We start from the raw sequence: 18,970 nt of genomic DNA, 5'->3' as shown, positions 1-18,970 counted from the left end.
ATTGAGTTTTTAAAACTTTATTTTAATAAAATTTCTGGGGAGTTATCAGGGCCCAATTTCTCAATAGGCAGAGTAGGCAGCTGCCTAAGGGCGGCAAACTTTTCAGGGGCGGCAAATTTGCTATTATAATACACATTTTTTGAATTAAATTGTTAGTCTTGAAAGTAAAATATTAGCATTCTTTCATTTTCCACAGAGACAATTTTTCGGGATAAGATATATCTTATGAAAGTCAAATGTTTTTCAATCATGGTATTTGCCGAATCGTCAGTAAAATTTGCCGAATAAAAAATTTTTTGGGAGATCACTGTGATCATTTCATCGGGGCGCCTCAGAATGTGAAACGCCATCATTTCTTCATAAGTTTGACAGTTTGAATCTGGGGAACACTTTTTTACGTTTTTTTGAGTCAAGGATATTTTGCTTCTTAAAGGGAGTTAGGGGGCGAAGATTTCAAATTTGCCTAGGGCCGGCATGGAACTAAATTCAGCCCCAGGGAGTTCAAAAATTTCGGATGGTCCCTCCCAAAATTGTGCGCTACTATATACCAGCTACAACTCAGTGATTAGTTCCTGTTCTGCATATACTCTATCTTTCATGCGATACACATACGATTATAATCCGTTCATTTATCTACAAGAAAACAAAATAGTTGTCATGGCCCGTACCAACACTGGTGCATCAATTTCTCAAATCCAGGAGGGCAGTTGGCTCCCCTGTCTAAATGATGGACTTGGTGGCAATGTCGGTGAAACATCGATCGATGTTGCAATATCTTCCAGACGTTTTTCAGTAGTCCTGATATAATCAGCCCTTGAACAGCCGTCTTTGGACGAGATACGAACAATTAACTTTACAATCTAGATGCATCTTTTTGTTTTGAAAACAGAGTTCTGGTTTATTGGTCCTCGTCCAGCCCCTCTTCTTATAGTGAACCTAGATTCCTATAAGAAAAGGTAGTTTTCATACAGTGGCGCTAAATGAACCAAAAGGCACAGTTGTGCCGTTGCTCCCTTTGACTTTAAAGTCAAAACAAGTAAAGACTGCATAAGGTTCTGAGGAAGAGCTCCTAAAACCTACCGTCCGCCCCTCATCATCTATACAAATATCCTAATGCAGTTTTAGGTCTTCCACTTCGAAAATTTTCGTTTGAGGAGAGTTAGGAACTCTAGGGACAGCCTTCGAACACCGACTTTCTTCTGATATCATTAAAGATCAACTAAAACACACTCTTTTACATCAATTTTAAAAGGATTTCTGTTGAGGCTTGAGGACCGCGTCCTCAGTCTAGGAAGATTGGGCCCCCGCACATTGGGCGCCGTCGATTGGCCTCCGAGAACATTGGGGGCCGAGAACTTTGGGCGCCGTTAACTTTGGGCACAAGAACATTGGGCGCCGAGCATGTTGTGCCCAATGTTCCCGGCATGCACCCAATGTCTGCGGCGCCCCATCTTCCCATTTCGGCATTCAAAGGAGTGGTACGGTGTCCATCCCCACAAAAACGATACCCTCCCCCCTCCATAAGAAAAGAAAAGAGACCCCACAAATCATCAGGGGTCATCACGACGGTTTAGCATGATCAAAACTCCTGCTAAGTTGTCGTTTCATGAAAATTTCAATGGTACGATCTGCGCTACAACCCCAGCAACTCTCTCGTGGGCACACCTGACATGGTTAACTATCTGAAAAGGCATAAACAATTGCTTGTATAGTATGGTTCTGATAAAAAGATGTATGACCTTGAGAGAATTCATTTCAGTGTGGGCTAAAGAAGATAGGGATACTCGAGGGGGAGGAGGAGTCCTGAACGCAGACTGCGGCATTGATATATTTCAGGACGGGGAATAGTTTTAGAAGTTTTTGATTTTTTTTTTTTTTTTTGTCTTATTTATGGGGATGCTGTGTACCATTTGAAGGGAGGATTTGATTAGGCGGAATAGTTTTTCAGGATTCCTGATATCATTTTGAGGGGGTTGTGACTGGAGGATAAACGAAGTGTTCGAGGGGTTACTACTCTGCCTATCCTCCCAAGAACGAGATCCCCGAATGTGAGATCAAAAATCCTCTAAAATACCCGCCACCCTATTAAAATTGCAATGGTACAGTCTACGTCATGAACCCTATACCCCTTGTAAGCTTCCCCAACATATATTTGTCTGAAAAAGCTTAATCGAGCAATCGTAAGTATGGCTCTGATAAAAAGATATTTGATCTTGAGAGAGTTATTTTCCATTTCGAAAGAAAGAAAATAGTATTGTTAATTTCTTTCACTACTAAAGCTAACCGCAACAGTAGGTTAGCTTTAGAAATGATTTTTTTAGGAATTGAGGATTATATGGATTATATTGGGAACCTCCCTGTAAATGATAGCATTCTTAAACTCATCTTTAATTTCGAAAAAAGAAAAAATCAGAGGGAACTTCAAACCTACTGCACCCTCTTTCCTCTATTGATAACAAAGCCTATGAAAAGTTGCTTCTTTATAACTTCTGTATGAAAAAAATCTCGAGGAAAACCTACCCTTGCGTCAAGGTTTCGATTTTGAAATTTTTCCGATGGAGACCACCGAACCCATTCCTTATCTGGCAGTTTGTCACTAAAAATAGCCTACAATTTCGTTTCTCAGAATTCAGTGAAAATTTTCTGAAGAGGACTTCCGAATATTCCTCTCATCATCACCGATAGTGCTTTTAAAGCATCAATTTCAGAAAACTTGTAGGAGGAGCCTCCAGTCCTCTAAGTCAAATTAAAACGTCTTCAGATTAAAAAAAAAAAAAAAAAAAAAAATCAAAAATCGAAATTTATATAAATCAATTTAGAAAAGTTCTCTGAGGGAAGCTCTGCACTCCTTAACCCTCACATCACAAAAATTGCGTCCTTATATACCACTAAAATCGTGTCCCCTCCTAAATATATCTATGTATAATGTATATATACTTGTGTCTGTGCATCAAATAAAACGTTACCATTGCGTTAATAGAAAGGTAAGCGATTACGACCGTCTAGGCCCGGATCTGCGTGCCCGCTGACCCCACAATGCGGGGGAGGGGGGGGGGGGCACGTCCTTAAGGAGCCCTACGCAAAAGAAATGGGAGGGGAAAAAAAGCATTAAAGGCTTGTTAACGTTTCAATTATACTGCCTTGTGGGGAGGGTCCTACAGATTTTGCTGCAGAGGGGGGGGGGGGGGGGGGAGGGCAAAATTTAGGGTTTATAAGAGTCAAGGAAATTTAAATTATTCCTTAAAATTTAAGGAAAGGTCGTCATGAAAGAAGTATCAGCAAAGTTTACTAAAAAACGCTATTTATTAGCTTTACACAGAAACACAGTCAGACCTTGGCTAAATTAGGGAGCTAACCACCTCCCCCCTCAAAAAATAAAAATAAAAAAAATAAATAAATAAAAAAGAGGTAAACTCTCAACTGAACAGTTTGCGCCTAACCCCCCCCCCCCCTCCTTTCGATACGAGGTCACCCCGCATATACAATCACTTTTTTAATGTTTCATACACTGAATAGAAATTCCATTCTACATTTCGGACTAAAAGTCAAATATGAACTTTTCTTCATTTGACTTTCTATTATTTTTTTCACACTGGGAGGGATTTAATCCCTAAATCCCCCCCTTGGACACAGCCCTGGAATTGAAAGGAGGAAAACCACACTGTGGCCATCCGTTTCGGATTTTAAGGCTTTGTCCTGTATTTTGTAGAGGTCATTCAATAAATTATGACGTTAAAATTTAGTTGTCTAGTTCTTTAAATGAAGAGTTAGTTTCAAGCCACGCCCCCCCCCCCCCCCGCCCAAGGTTTTTTTTATACCAATTGCCTCTGGACATTGACAGAAAATAGTGAATCGGGGATACACAAGCATCATCAAGGTTCGACTGTATACAAATACTATAGAATTATAACTGTCCGAGTCCGTCGGGCCCGAACTCGGATAATTGGACAGGCAATTAAAGGATGTCCATGACTGAAATGAAATTAAAGTTATTTTTTAAAATGACTCAAGTTTTTTGAAGAGAGCAAATGTCTGTTTTTGTAAAATTTAGTAAAAAGTTATTATCGTATTGGCATGTGTGTTCAAGCTTAGGATTGTAGCTGTTAATGCTGGTACAACATTTTCTAAATTGCAGAATAAAATGGGAAAAAAAAAAAAAAAAAAAAAAAAAGCAGAAAAACTAAAACTTTCTAGTTTTTTGCTACAAAAAAAGATGATTATGAAATCTTTTAAAATTCAGTGAACTCCAATCATCTGAATCAATTGGAACCGGACCCCATTCAAATAATTAATTTTCTTCAAAAAACAGGGTCTATTTCAATTAATTACTGAAGGTATGCATTAAATAAGGGGGAAAACTTATTTTCAAAGAAGAGCTTTTCATTGATGAATGTACTTTTAGGGCTATACATTAGCAGAATGGCCAGAGGTTGCAAAAATAGTTTGCTTCATATATATATACCAAGATGTTACTTTATGTTTTTTACCTCAGAATATTCAATGCATCATTGAAACAGGAATCCAAATGTTAAGCTAGTTCTCTTAGTAAAAAGCTTTGAAAGCAGAATAAAGGGGAGAGTAAAAATGAATAAAATAACTCACTGGCTTTGGTTTAAAGGTTAAGCCCCCCCCCCCTCCACCTTTAGAAGGTGGATGTAGGCCTGCATTACTGGATGTAACTAAGAACAAACTTTATCTTTCAGTTAATTTTCATTAGTGAAACCATGTCAAATTGGCTATGCTATCAGGACAATAAAAATTTGAAGAGAAACAAACTGTAACTAGTATGTGTCATTATAAACTAGTATGTTGTGGCCATCACGATACTTTCTTCTATATCTTTCTTATAATTCTGATCCCTCACCACTCTTGACGAGGAAGCAATATTCTCAACAAAAACAAAATTACACATGCAAAAACTTGACAACCATCCCAATGTCTGAATTATCGCAAAATCAAAGCAAAGAGTGAAAATTGAAGGTTATTTTAAAAGACTTGCTTGTATTAGCTACAAATATTTTATTTGTTAACAAACATGAGATGGCAACAGTTAAAAGTTTCAAATCATTTTGAGATAATATTTCCAATCATTTCCATACAATTAAAATCACAAGGAATACGCAGACGACAGTTTATTACGATTTATCTTTCTCATTGTTGCATTCATAAAGCGATTTTTATTCGCAAAAAAAAAAAAAAAATCAGCACCTCTTGGAGCGATTGGCGTGAAAATTGAACCAATGCCTGTTTCATATGAATTCACATTTACTCCGAATTTCATGCAGAACGTAACATTACTTCTTGAGATATGGCACTCACAATGGAAAAAAAGAATGTTCGATTACCCCACCCCCTTTTCAGTTGTTGACACCAAAATAAAATCAGCTCTTATACCTTCTAAGGGCTACCTGTCAATAAATTTTTGTTTGATTCCGTTCATTATTTCTTGAGATACAGCAGTCACAATTGAAGACAAAAAACGTTCTATAGCTCAACCCCCGTTTGAGACATCGACACCAAAAATGAATCAGCACCTGCTCCTGTTAATGGCAACATACGGACCAATATTTGTTTGATTCCGCCAGTTACTTCCAGAGGAATAGCAAGCACACATAATTCAAGAAACGTCCCATTGCTCCACCCCCCTTGGAGGAATTCGCGCCAAAAACCAATGGGCACAAGTTCACATTGAGGCACATATGTGTACCAAATTTTGTTTGATTTCATGTGGTAGTTTTTGCTGTAGAGCGGCCACAAAAAACTGGTCACACACGTACGTGACACACACACAAACACTACTTAGCACACCCCAAAACGTTCAAATCTATCAAAATTTGCACGAATTCAATACTTTTTTCTATATATTAGACATAGAAGAAAGTAAAAATAGTTTAACCCATATTAAAGTACAGGTAACTTGAATAATTAAAATATCCTAAAATTTTCTACTTTTGATTTTCCAAAATTGCAGAGAGAAAAAAAAAATAATATTCTTCATGTACAAGTATATTTGGAGTTCTTGATTGAGAATTATTAAAATTGTTTTAATAATATTCTGATTTAGGTCTTAATTGTATTGTGAACAAAATTATACATATATTTTTATTTTTTAAGAGAGGACTAAAATGTAAATTTTTCCATAACCATCTCTTCATTACAACCTTAAAATTTCATGATAGACGTTGTTCAGTGTCGCACTTTATTCTGACTGAATAATAAATAGCCAATTTATCTGCTTCAAAATGATTGATTTGTTTTTTAACAAATAAAGTACAAATTTGATAATTCATTAACGGCAGTTTTCATAACTTCAGACTTTCAGCTGTATATTTTCATTATTTATTTACATATTTAACTCTTTGCACTAGACACCTTTTTTCTTGCTGAATTTTCATTTCCAAAATTTGAATGGAATAAGTTAATTCCCCGGTATCAAATAAAATTGAATATCCTCTAGATACGGCAATATATCACATAATGCATAGGGATTAAAATTATTTCTGATGTAGAAGTAGAAACTTTCTAAAATTACATGGAGATGTTTACTTTAAAGTTAAAAATATACACATAATCCAAACAAAGTTTTGTGAATAAGAGTTTTATATGCATTTTACAGGTACATTCATAGTTCATGATTTCAATACATCTTTTTTATAACAATAAAAATTCAAAAGTAGTTGATATAAGAATACATAAAATAAATCTCACAAGATTCTCAAGTTAAAGTACATTTTAGAATCTTCATACACTGAGTAATTGAATTATCATTCCACTCGAAAAGCCTAGCGCACCACATTGCTAATATTAGACAAAACAGAGCAACACATCATTCAGGATTAGTAGTAAAGTGAAATAGTCTGTTCAAATCTTCAATTTTTGAGGAGATATCCAGATAGAGCACAAGCATCTTCAAAACATACAACTGGTAACATCAACTTTTGGAGGGGTAGGGGTCCAGGAGCAGTATTTTTCAAAGAACTAAAACCTACAAAATATAGAATAAGTACAGTTAATACAAATAAACAAACTCGGGGGAAAAAAAGGAAAAGTTCTAGGATAGTTCTTTAGAATTTATAAGCACATGCATTTTCAAAATGTGTAACTGTATGACCAATAAATGCATTATATCATTTAATGTTTTTCCAGACTAAAAATCGGAAAAGAAAAGATTAAAAATTACTACAGGAGCATATGAAAACAATACAATTGTTTGTATAGATATTTCAAAACAAATAAACAGATTGCATGGGCCCAGCAGTGTCACCATAATCAATTTTTTTTCAACTTATATCATCTAACAAAGTTTCCACAGATTGTAGAACTGTAGAGTAAAAAATTATATATTTATGATTTAATACATCTTTTTCACCAGTACAAATATAACTTTTCAACAATATGTTTACATGCCAGAAACCGGAAGCAAGGCCCACATAGTATCCCTTTGACACCAGTCTTCATTTCTTCATCAAGATTTTTTTCCCTGGCTTGTTTATCACTCAATTTGATATTACAGTTACCCCTTGTTATATTGTGCTTTTCGGGGGACAAAGAAAAAGCACGTATTATCCGAAAGCGTGAAGTAACCAAGGTTATTAAAAATAGTAATCCATCCAACACATACATGTAAATTAGCATTCACTCTTTTTGACATGATTTTCAAAAGGTTTCGATATATTTCAAGAATTTACTATCGCACGTATTAAAACTTATACAAGATTCAAATTTAAGCAAATTTTCAGCGTCAATATGAAATGGTGACTAAAGATGATCTTCATCAAGAGTGAGCATTCCAATACCCTCTTATTCCCAAGGGACTTTCTAATCCCTTCGATTTGCAGTAGAAAGGATGTGAAAAGTAAAAGTAACCAGATTGTTTAGAGAACTCTTTTGCCCGTCCAGAGCATTCTTCCTTTCTTTGATGCAAATCTTGATCCGTGGAACCAAGCACAAATCTTCTGTGCTAACAGGCAGTCAGAGAGGGTGTATGTTCTCTTCTACTTAGACCAGTATGACACCTGCCTGCTCTCTCAATCATTGTAAAGGTCTTGGTATCAATACAAAAGAAAACGTGAAGTAGTTTCCAAGCTATATCTTAAAATGAAATATACTGCATGTATGTACATTTGGATAACAAGAGTTGCCACTGCTTTTCCAGCAAATTCAGAAGTTATTAAATACAAACAAAAAACCTGACTGCGTAAAAACCAAAAAAACTTAAAAGAAAAATGTATAAGCCCAGTAGTTTAGAATGTTATTAAGTACTACTGAATAACTACACCATTGAAATAGTTTTATAACCGTACACAGGTAAGACAACAGTGGGACAGGATCAACAGTGGGGGCCCCATTCCTTTCTGATTCAAGGAACCTCGTAAAATTTGAATGGGCTCCGACTGTTGATCCTTCTCTTCTGCTTTTGAATTTATGATTAGTCTTATCTGTGTACAATTATAAAACTATTTCAATGGTGTAATTATCAGAAACACTTAATAACATTCTTAACTACTGGGCTTATACATTTTTCTTTTTAGGTTTTTACGCAGTCGGGGGTTTTTTTTTTTTTAAATATTTCTTTTTTATTTTACACTTTTTAGTTAATTTTCATTGATTTAGATGATTATGAGAGGATACACTTCTCAATCTTGTTATTTTATTAAGAGAGTTTGTATCTTGAGGTTTATTAAGTAACTTGCGGTGGTCTAAACTACTGATAATTAGTCCCTCTAGGCAGGGTCCGATTAAAATATCGAGGGGTCCTATGCCAAATACTTTTTTGGGGGCCCCTGTGTTCAAACTTTATAGCATTAGCCATCGGCTGAATAAATTTTAGCAAGACTAAAGTAATTTCAGACATTTAGGGGCCCCTAAATATCGGGAGCTCTAAGCCCGGGCCTAGTTGGCCTGTTCAGCAATTAAGTCCTGCTTCTAGGGGCCTAACTCGGCTTAAAGCTACATGTGCATGACCTTAAGCAAAAGCAGCCTGTATAACTCATGCTGACGCGAGCTAGGAAACGGCGTCAGTCAAATCTCGCAAAACTAAAAAAGGTAGACAAGAAAGTACATAACGCAAAACTCAATCTCCCGAATCACGACAAAAACAAATGCAACATGTTAGAGATGAAAATTGAATTAGTAGACTTTCTTTCTTTTGGTGCTTATTGCACGGGTTTATTTTGATGAGGACTACAATCTGAGTGTTTTGCCTCCCTTATGCATGATATATTTTTTATTTCAGTAGATTACATATAAACAACACATGAAAGAATTTACATCAGAAAGAGGGGGAAGTACATGCGGAGCGAGGGTGGGAGTTGAACTCACCGCCTCAAGCGTGAGAAAAGCCTGATCGGTAGAGTGTCGGATTCGGGGCCGGAGGGTCCTGAGTTCGAACTTCGATGGTCGAAGACACACTGTCGTCATTAAAGGGGACTGGGCGACGTTAAATATGCTCATGGTCTCAATGTCCTCCAAGTGAAACGATACCTTTGGGGGTGCTAGTACCAGGTAGCTATTAGCTCCTGGACTAATTCTAAATTCTCATTAACTGTTCGATCCGGTGATGGTGCTGCCATCTATCGGTATAAAAAATAATGGAAGCAAGGCACTTAGTATGCAGTCCTCGACATAAATACAGTTGTGACTCGGAAGCGGAAGTGTGAGAAAGAATCGCTTAGACCACTCGGCCACTGAGGCGGGACCGCCGCGAATCTTAAGAGAGAAGGGAGGAAAACATGGACATGGGAACCGGTTCGCTTAACTAGATGGATGTCCATGTGGTAGAAAAGTGATTCCTTTTCAACCAACGATCGTCTGCCATTTTGTGGGCAAGTACTTCCCACTGCACATCCAATAAGCTTACTATGGGTTCGTTTTCCGCAATTTTTGCGGGGATTTTCCATTTTAAAGTACCACTTTCAATGGAACATCTTATTTTTTGAAAAAAAAAAGTCTCAAAATAATTTTCTATTGGAAATTCACGATTGGAGGTAATTTCAGAACAGAAAATAGATTTCGCATCTTCCTAATTTGTAACTCATGTTTAATTCGGCTATTTGAAACATTCAAGTACCTACCTTTCTCGTCGACGAAAAACTAATTTAGGGTTTTATGGATTCCGGGTAAGTCAGTTTGAATCTCTAGAGGCCATTCATTGATTACGTAAGGGTGATTTTGGCAACTTGCTTACCCTTACATGGGGGAGGGAGGGGGGTCGAAAGATTTTTCACCCCCTCCTTATCTTACGTAAAATTCCATTTCGATTTTCAAAATAATAAAATAACAAATCTTACATCGCTGGAATCGTTATTCTTTTTTTAAAAACCTTTAAGTGTAAAAAAATATTTACTAAAAGGATTCTAGACTGAATGTTTTTTCGATAAATATTTTTTGTATATAATGAAATACTAATTTAAAATAAGACATGCAATACACAGTGCGATACTTTTATTATATTTTACACTATTCATTCTATGAAAAACAAGTAAAAACAGCTCATCCTTATACATTTTTACCTTCCCGAAGAAAATAAAATATGATCCTTGCCAAACCACTTGACCGCACAATTTCTAATATAGAATATCGACTTGAAAATTGCCCCTTCTTTTTCTTATTATATTAGAGCAAAAAAAAAAAGCAAAAATGCCTTCCCAGACAACCACAAATATCTCAAAGACATCTAAACAGGTCTATAACATGTCCAGACGTCTTTTAGATTTCTTAGACATCTGAACAATGTCCAAAAATGTCTAAATCATTGATATAGATATGTGGACATCCTAAGGATATCATGGTATCTCCAAATCATGGACATAGATATTTGGACATCCTAAGGATATCCAGGTATCTCCAAATCATGGATATGGATTTGTGCATGTATTCCAGAGATCTAGGCAGTAACATGTTTTAGATATAGATATTAGGATATCTTATAGATAACTGCTCAATATCCCGTACGTTGCATTATAAATATCCACGAATGTCTACTTCCAGGATGACTTCAAGATATTTGACTTTTAGATCTGACCGGATTTGTTTGTATTCTGAATTCTGCGGCGAAATTATTTTATTTTGAAATTTTATAGAAGAAAAGTGATTTCTTTTTTTTCCCAATTCGTACTCTTTAAAAAAATCGAGTTGAGTAAACTGAGAAAACTCTAACTTCTTCTACTTCTAAACTTTGTTGATTTTTTTCAAGATCGCTTGTGACGATGCTGAGATTCAAGCCTGCTGACTTTTTTTTCTTTACGCAAGATTAAATTGATAGTGAAGGTGATATTCATTTCTTGATTTCCACAGGTGTTAATTTGTTTTTCAACGGAAGTTTGTAATGAAAGGTTAGTGATATGAGGAGTCAAAACTACAAGTTTAACCCTAACAAACTTTGACTCTGTGCGTGTACGGTTGGTCTGCATTTCTTCAATCTTTCATTCGTTGCTATTTGTTAAATGTTAAAAATCTATGTACAACTAGGCTAGGTACTTTGTTTTCTATGTTTGTGTTGCACTGTTGTGTTACTTTGCTCGTAAATTCTATTGAAACTCTTATAACTGTGATGAAAAATGGGATGCTAAAACTTAAAATTGAGTTTAATTTTATAAGTGTCAACGTATCCGAATGTCCAATTTAATGATTTGTATTATGCTCAAATTTCTCCAAAAAAAAAAAAAAAAAAGTATATCCTTTTAATTAAATTGTTCAAATGCATACATTGCTCAAAATTAGGTTTGCATTAAAAAGATAAAGCAAACTCAATTTCCACAAATTCGAGTTTTCTCTCAATGTGTATTCAAATATCAAAGAGTCTGAACCTTTTCTTTAAATTGTATCAATTCTTTTGATTTGTAAAAATTGAAAATTTTGTCGTGTTGTGATAAAAACCGAAAAACCCTTCGTCTTGCCATTCATATTATGTCTGATATCCTACGTATCATCATTTACACTAGTCCGATGTGTACTTTTATTGGTTTCTTCCTGTAGTTATGTTATCAAATATGTTAGAATTTTTTGTTTTATATACTTTACCTATAATAACTAATGTATTTATTTCATACTTCTAATTAAACCTCTCCGTATTAATCATGATTTTGTTTGATTTTCTGATTGTTGCACTTTAATGACATTACAGTCGAATCCAGAAAACTCTGTGGGACCAAAAAGTGGTGTAGCTCTAAAATGCTGGGTTATTGGGTAGGCATTAAAAGTTTTTCATGCAAGTAGGGGAGCCCTGATGGGAAGTTATGCGTTTTTTCAGCATATGTTTGGTTATTTGGCAAATGTAATGACATTATTTCCATTATTGATTGCCTGAATCTGAATAAAGATTTTCATTATTAATGTAGGCATGTGTGTATAACCGTATGTTATAAGTCAGCAAAGTTTGAAATTCCTTTTTGGCAAATTAAGAATTTCACCTATCCAAAAGTTTAACGGGGCATCCAAGTTTTTTCATCTTGCTGGAATGTGGTCCAGTTTTCTTTTTTTCTTTCTTTTTTTTTTCTGTTGACTTACCAAGTACCACAGTGTTAAAAATAAGCAGTCATCAGTCACATTTTGCGGCTGAAAATTTTTGATTCAATGCCTAGTTTTCAAACTCTTAGGTGGCGAATTTGACTCCATTTTGGATTTCAATAAAGCTTTTCTTTCCTGACTCTGATTAGGACCAGTGATTGAAGGAGTAAATTTGTAGAAGCAACTTTCAAATGCTACGAATTTTGTTTTTAAAAAACCATTTTTTTCTGTGCATGTTAGAAATATGCTAGTGGTTAGTGATGGGCATAATATAGTTCTCATAATCAAATCACTCCATTATTCAAGATCCCTTGAGAACTCAATTATCAAAGCTTAATTTCTCGATTGACACATCTTGACTTCTTGATTCCAAAAGCTCTCGTATCAATCACTCGAGTTATCGATTTTAAAAGGTTTCTTATTAATTGCTCGAGTTCTCGATTTGGAAAGGTCTCAATTATCTATCACATCGATTATCAGAAGTCCTCGATTACCGAGATCTCGATTATCAAAAGTTCTTGATTATGCCCATCACTACTATTGGTAGTGTGTAGTATACCGGAGAAGTTATTGACAGTGAGCTTTCTATTTGGGACATATAGTTGATTCATTAAAAATGGCTGAGGTTGTTTGTTTTGATGACTAGAAACATATACTAGGCGCCATTATGATACCTAGATTTCATTTCTTGTTTCTATGTCTGGTGCCAGGTTTTCAGGATGCTATTGTATTGAAATTAGAGATGTTTGAAAACATCTGAATGCTGTAAATTTTATAAAGTTGGATTATGAATTATCATAACAGTGGTGCTTTCAAGTTTTCAAAATTCACATTTTGCATAATTGATTTCACAAGTGCCGTACCAAATAGCGCTTTAGGTGAGTACTCAACTTGGCAGTGTACTGAAAGTCAGACATGCTTCAAACCATTGCCTCATGAACACCATGCCGAGTATGCACTAAGTACTCGGTATAGTGATATTTTTGAAGCTATTACTAATGCTATGCAATTGATTCACATAAAAATATTTGTCTGTTTTAGTTTAGGAAAGAAAGGAAGGAAGGCCCCGGCAAAACACACAGGGAAGAACATGTAAGAGGCACTAGTTTAATTGACGTAGTATCTCTTTCATGTTTCATCTCTGTGAAGTCTATATTTTCCGAGCTGTATCCTGCTCAAGCACGTAAGGTAAGTATATCTCATAATTTAATCATTATAAATAGCAAAACACATGCTTTGTACATTATCATCCATCATTATACTATTTAATCTTATTTTCTGAATTGAAAAGTTTACGTGACTGTTCTTAAGAACAATAATCAGAAAAAATAGATGTGTTCAGAGAAAATAGGTAAGTTCCAAGCATTATATTTATTTTTAATATGTATTTTTAAAAATTACTTATATTTTTCTTAGTTTTTGCTCAAAATAGGAATAATCAAGTATTAGGCTCCTCGCAACAGATTCTGCTATGGAAGTTGCAATTGAAAATTAGTTACGGTACATCGAAGCTTGAAATGATGAGAAAAAAAAAGGAATGGAGATGTTTTGTCCTCATCACTTTTAGAAGAATTGTGATGTTTTTTTTATACTGTATATTTTAAAAATATTTGTCAATAAAAATATTTTATAGTGTAATTTTGTTGACATTACATCTTTTTTAATTACATAGAATGTTGTTTTGAAATGTAGAAGCTGCTGCGTACTACTTAAAGAAGCATATAAAGGTAGGTCTGCATCGGAATGTCAACATTTAATTCAAGTTAAGTTTTCACGTACGAAATTCAACATTGAGGCAATACAGTATAACTTTGATTTAACAATTTCCTTTTATTTATATATTTCACTGGTTCGGATCTGACTGCATTGAACATCTATGCTCTTCGATTTAATGATAACTTTTTCCAGTCCCTTGACAATAGTTAATTTGAGGTTATACTGTATTTCATTCGAGATAAAAATGAATACATGTTTTCACCATTTGCCTGATATATAATTTCTAGATTATGAGATGCAGAAATGACAGAATATGAGAACAAAAATAGTTCACAGATATTTTAAAGTAACAGGGAATTATGTACTCTGGGGGGATTTTTTTCATTTATACATGTTATATTAGTTTCTTTTAGCATGTGAACTTATAAACATTTATTCAAACATTTTTGTTCATTCATTGTTTTGTTGAGAAGATTGTAGTAACAGATTTGGAAAAACACCAATATGTAAATCAAAAGGAATGTTTCGTAAAAAACCCATAAATTACTTCATTAAAGCAATTTAGTTAGATTCATATTAACCAGAACTGATATTTTAAAAAGTTGAAGGAAAGCTAACTATTTCAAACAATGATTACATGGATGAGCTTGAGCTACATAATTTCACCAGAGTTCTTCAATATGCAAAAAATCAAAATTTGTTATTTTACAAAAAGTAAAACTTGGTTTCTTGTGTATGGTATTTGTTTGTAGTAAAGGAATATAGAAAAAAATATCTTACAGGTTTGACAGAGGAACTTTAATATTTAAAACTGCTAATAAACTTAGTTGTACTAAAATGTATTCTTTTAAAAATGTAAACAACTTTATGGGTTTAAAAAATGGTTACTCATGGTGTCACAAATAAATTACTTAAAGTGTTAAAACTTTTGCACTTAACTGCAGTTATTAACATTTATCCAAATTATTATTGTCAAAAATGTTGTTTTTAATAGATTATTTATTCATTAACACCAAAGAGTTACCACTTTTTAAATTGTAAATTTTTTTTAAACATAAATCATTAAAAAAAAAAAAGACTACTAAATCCAGCAGTCACAAAACTGAGACTTGAATTTAAAACAAGAAAGAAAAAAGCATCTTGCTTCTTTGTTTTTTAGCAAGGAGGTGGGGGGGGGGGGGGGCAGAGTTAATTGGGGAAAATCTGGAACAGTATGCAAAAAAAAATATTTCATAGGTACACATAGAATGAAAACCCATCTGTTGAAGATTTTTGAAAAAAGAAGAAAAGTATAAATAACTAATGAATGCCGACTTTATAACTTATTAATTTTTGTGGAATATATTTTAAAGCTGTAAACAAATTTACTGGTTTCAAAATCAACTTTCTGTTCATATATCAATAAATAAGTTATTTACAAATATCAACACTTTTATTCATAATTATCAGTAAAATGGATCTTATAACTGCATTGAGAATGTAAAACTAAGATATTTACAAATAACTTATTTATTAATATACAATAAGTTGCTTGTTTTAAACCTGTAAATTTGTTTACAGCTTTAAAAAATATTTAAAAACATTAAATCTATAAAACATCGTTTCTTATATCTCCTATACATCTACAGGATCAAAAATCGATATCAATAACCAGTTATTAAGACATCCAAAAGCTATCTGGACATGACATCCTATGAATATGCAAGAAACATCCTCCGGATGTCTATGAGATATCCAGAATATCCCCTGGATATCTCTGAGATCGCCGCGGAACGTCTAGATATTTTCGACGTCAGTGGGAGTCAAAAAAGTGCAACCTTTCGACCACTGGTAGATATTCATTTAGACATTCGGACATCTTATAGTCATCTTTTGGACTTGCCTCATCTCTAGTTCTATAGCTAGTGGATCTCTTATAGATGACTTTTAAAGATAGGTGGTTGTCTGGGTTGTTCCATTTTTGCAATTTAAATAGTATTTTCGCATTTTTCAAAAAATGTGACCATAGCGGAAACCTTGATTGAGACCAGAACATTATAGGTGCTTTTCAGGCCTTGACACAAGCAGTTTTTTTGGGGAGACAATATTTTTTTCAGAAAATGAGTTAGAAAAAAAAGTGCACACTGAACAGATCATATAAATGCATTTTAAACAACTTATAACAACAATTTTAAAATGACATGTAGAGAACTTACCCTTGCCACCTTGTTCAACAAGACTCTTTCAATGGAAAGATATCAAGGAACTTTGTCAACCTTTTCCATCTTCAGATTGCTCAAATTGAGGGCAGTCCAGTCGATTCACAGGGAGACTGCAAAGAAGGAAATATGTAAAGCAGGAAGATACTAGGTTCAAAGCCCAGTTTTATAGGAAAAATATCCGCTTTGTAGAGGAACCATCGTTGAAGACAAGATGCTTAGGTTTTCTGCAAAAAAAAAATAAGGTGATTTAAAGAAAGAATATGATTAACATGAACTGCATGCATTGGGGACAATTAGTTACCTATTTCACAAACTACTTTGACAAATTGTCAAATTTTCATCTTAGTAGTAACTACCCAGGGTTGGCTTTCTGCTGGCAGAAACTAGTTTTTGCCATGCCAGTGGCAGAAACTGGTTGTAACCGGTAAAAACCGGCAGAAACTGGCAAAAACTTAAAAGCATCTTTAATTACTTAAGTGATTGCTAAATGATATTCGTTTAAGTAAACTAAAAAATGAAACTTCATTTCATCATTTAAAAAAAATAAAATTCTATGCTAATGCCCTTGATTCAGTTCGAGAAGGGAACTTTTCATTTGCAGATGCTCGTAATGTTTGGATTAATTTAACAAAGGACGAAAAATCATATAGGTGCTCAGGAAAGAGGAGCGACATACAAAATTAAAAGGCATTTCAGATTTTAATTTGCTCACTTATATGCTTCATCTAAATTGTTTGTGATCGAAATTATCACGTGCTTCAAGAAGAAAGTGCCAGAATTTTACTTGCCAATATTAACATAGATTTTGTACCTAATGTCACAGCTTTGCAAAATAAATTGGCCCTATTTCTCGAAACTTATTTTCCAGTCGAATTTCTCCCACTACCCCAGTTACTACATGGTGGACCAGTTAAAAAAAAAACAATAGATGAAAGTTTCAAACATTGCTTGTTCCTTCATGCATTGCCTGCTAGCTCTTCTGTTGCAGGAATATTCTAAAGTTTCTCATTTGTACATATTAGATTGAGAAACTGTTTAGATTTTAGAAATAACCTTTTTGAAGAAGCAACTGCAGGGTCCAAACAATGTAATATTTGATTTTAAATTGTTTTAATATAATTAAAATGTGCTTTGGTTAATAATTATTTTTTCCATGCACTTCCTATTGCATGTCAATTTTTTTTTTGTGAGTTTTTGCCAGTTTCTGCCGCAATTGTGGCAGAAAGTGGTTTTCGCCATGCTGGTTTAACCGGTTTCTACCAGTGGTTTTAACCGCCTCCACAGAAACTTGCCAACCCTGTAGCTATCAGAATAGAGGCTCTATCCTTTGAGGAATGCACTAGCCCAAAATACACCTTGTCATCATATAATTCCATCAATCAAATATTGTTTTTAAAATTACAGATTATCAGGGGCTCTCAAACCCCTGTCCCTTCTTAGATGGCAGGACGTTTTCACCCTAGGAAGATTTGAAATTATTACATGAAAACAAATCACTTGTTGACGATTCGCAAAGCAGAGGAGAAAACACAGCATTTAACTTACTTTTACCACATTGAAACATACTTAGCATAAAAACGCATCGAGTTATATGCTTGTAGAATCGTAATGTCATGAATACAAGAAGTCATAAAATCCACCTCGGGAAGATGCTCAATATTGTTTGATATTAATTTTCAATTTTACTAATTAGCCTGCTCAAAAATTAATTTCACTCTGCTGCAATGCTTGTAGCTAACATTACAAACAGACCGGCCCAATATAATAGTTAAAACAAAAATAACATACTTCGTATATAATTATACAAAACACAGTGAAACAACCATTTAGCTCGAACACCGTTGATGCGAAATTAAATATTACGTTACAAATATAATGTTTAATATTATGCACAAGCAAAAATAACCAGCGTACTTTGCATTGATCAGTACTTAAAATACAAAATTAATAATCTTAAATGCGAATGATAAGGTATTAAACGACTTAAATATTAGAATGAATACATTAAAGATTCAATATATATTTTCTAAGCCAACAAGAAATATAAATAATACACAATAAATATCTACAAACTGAAACTATTATGGTTAATGATTGATCAATTTTAAAAAATAATGATACAAACGCCGGAAAATTCAAAACCACATACCTCCACCAAAAACCGCTCGAACGTAAAAAAAATGGCTTCCTTCCGGAAAAACATGAATACCCTGCCAATAATCTAATCGCCAGATATACAAGCCAACGCCAAGTGCCGGTTAGATCAAAAGATGGACAATTTCTTTGGAGTGCCGCGGTTGACCTATTGTTCTCCGGTCAGGTTTTCCTCGAATGTGCAAACTCGTTCAAAATGGTTCTACGACGTCATACATATCGATTACGATACGATAAAACATGTATATATGCGATACAGGCGCAATAGCGAGTGCTATTGGACCTTAAAATTTAAGGCGCAATAGCCACTTCGCAGAAGGCTTGACTCACGGAGGGGGGGGGGGGAGAGGGAACGGACATTCAAATTTATCAAAAAGCCAAGGCCGAAGCGG

At 34.4% G+C, this 18,970-nt stretch overlaps 1 long non-coding RNA gene across 1 annotated transcript; it reads right to left on the bottom strand.

Annotated features, from left to right (window-relative positions):
• Positions 1 to 6,592: 6,592 nt before the first annotated feature.
• On the bottom strand, positions 6,593 to 18,745 carry LOC129223785 (uncharacterized). Its single transcript, XR_008580652.1, has 3 exons — positions 18,574 to 18,745; positions 16,419 to 16,648; positions 6,593 to 6,985 (listed from the first exon to the last, which is right to left on the bottom strand). It is a non-coding gene; the product is annotated as an uncharacterized LOC129223785 (long non-coding RNA).
• Positions 18,746 to 18,970: the final 225 nt, after the last annotated feature.

This window comes from Uloborus diversus, chromosome 6 (assembly GCF_026930045.1).
Source record: "Uloborus diversus isolate 005 chromosome 6, Udiv.v.3.1, whole genome shotgun sequence".
In the NCBI taxonomy this organism is placed as follows: domain Eukaryota; kingdom Metazoa; phylum Arthropoda; class Arachnida; order Araneae; family Uloboridae; genus Uloborus; species Uloborus diversus.
Note: the sequence above shows the minus strand (reverse complement) of the source record. Positions and strands in the feature narration are given on the sequence as shown.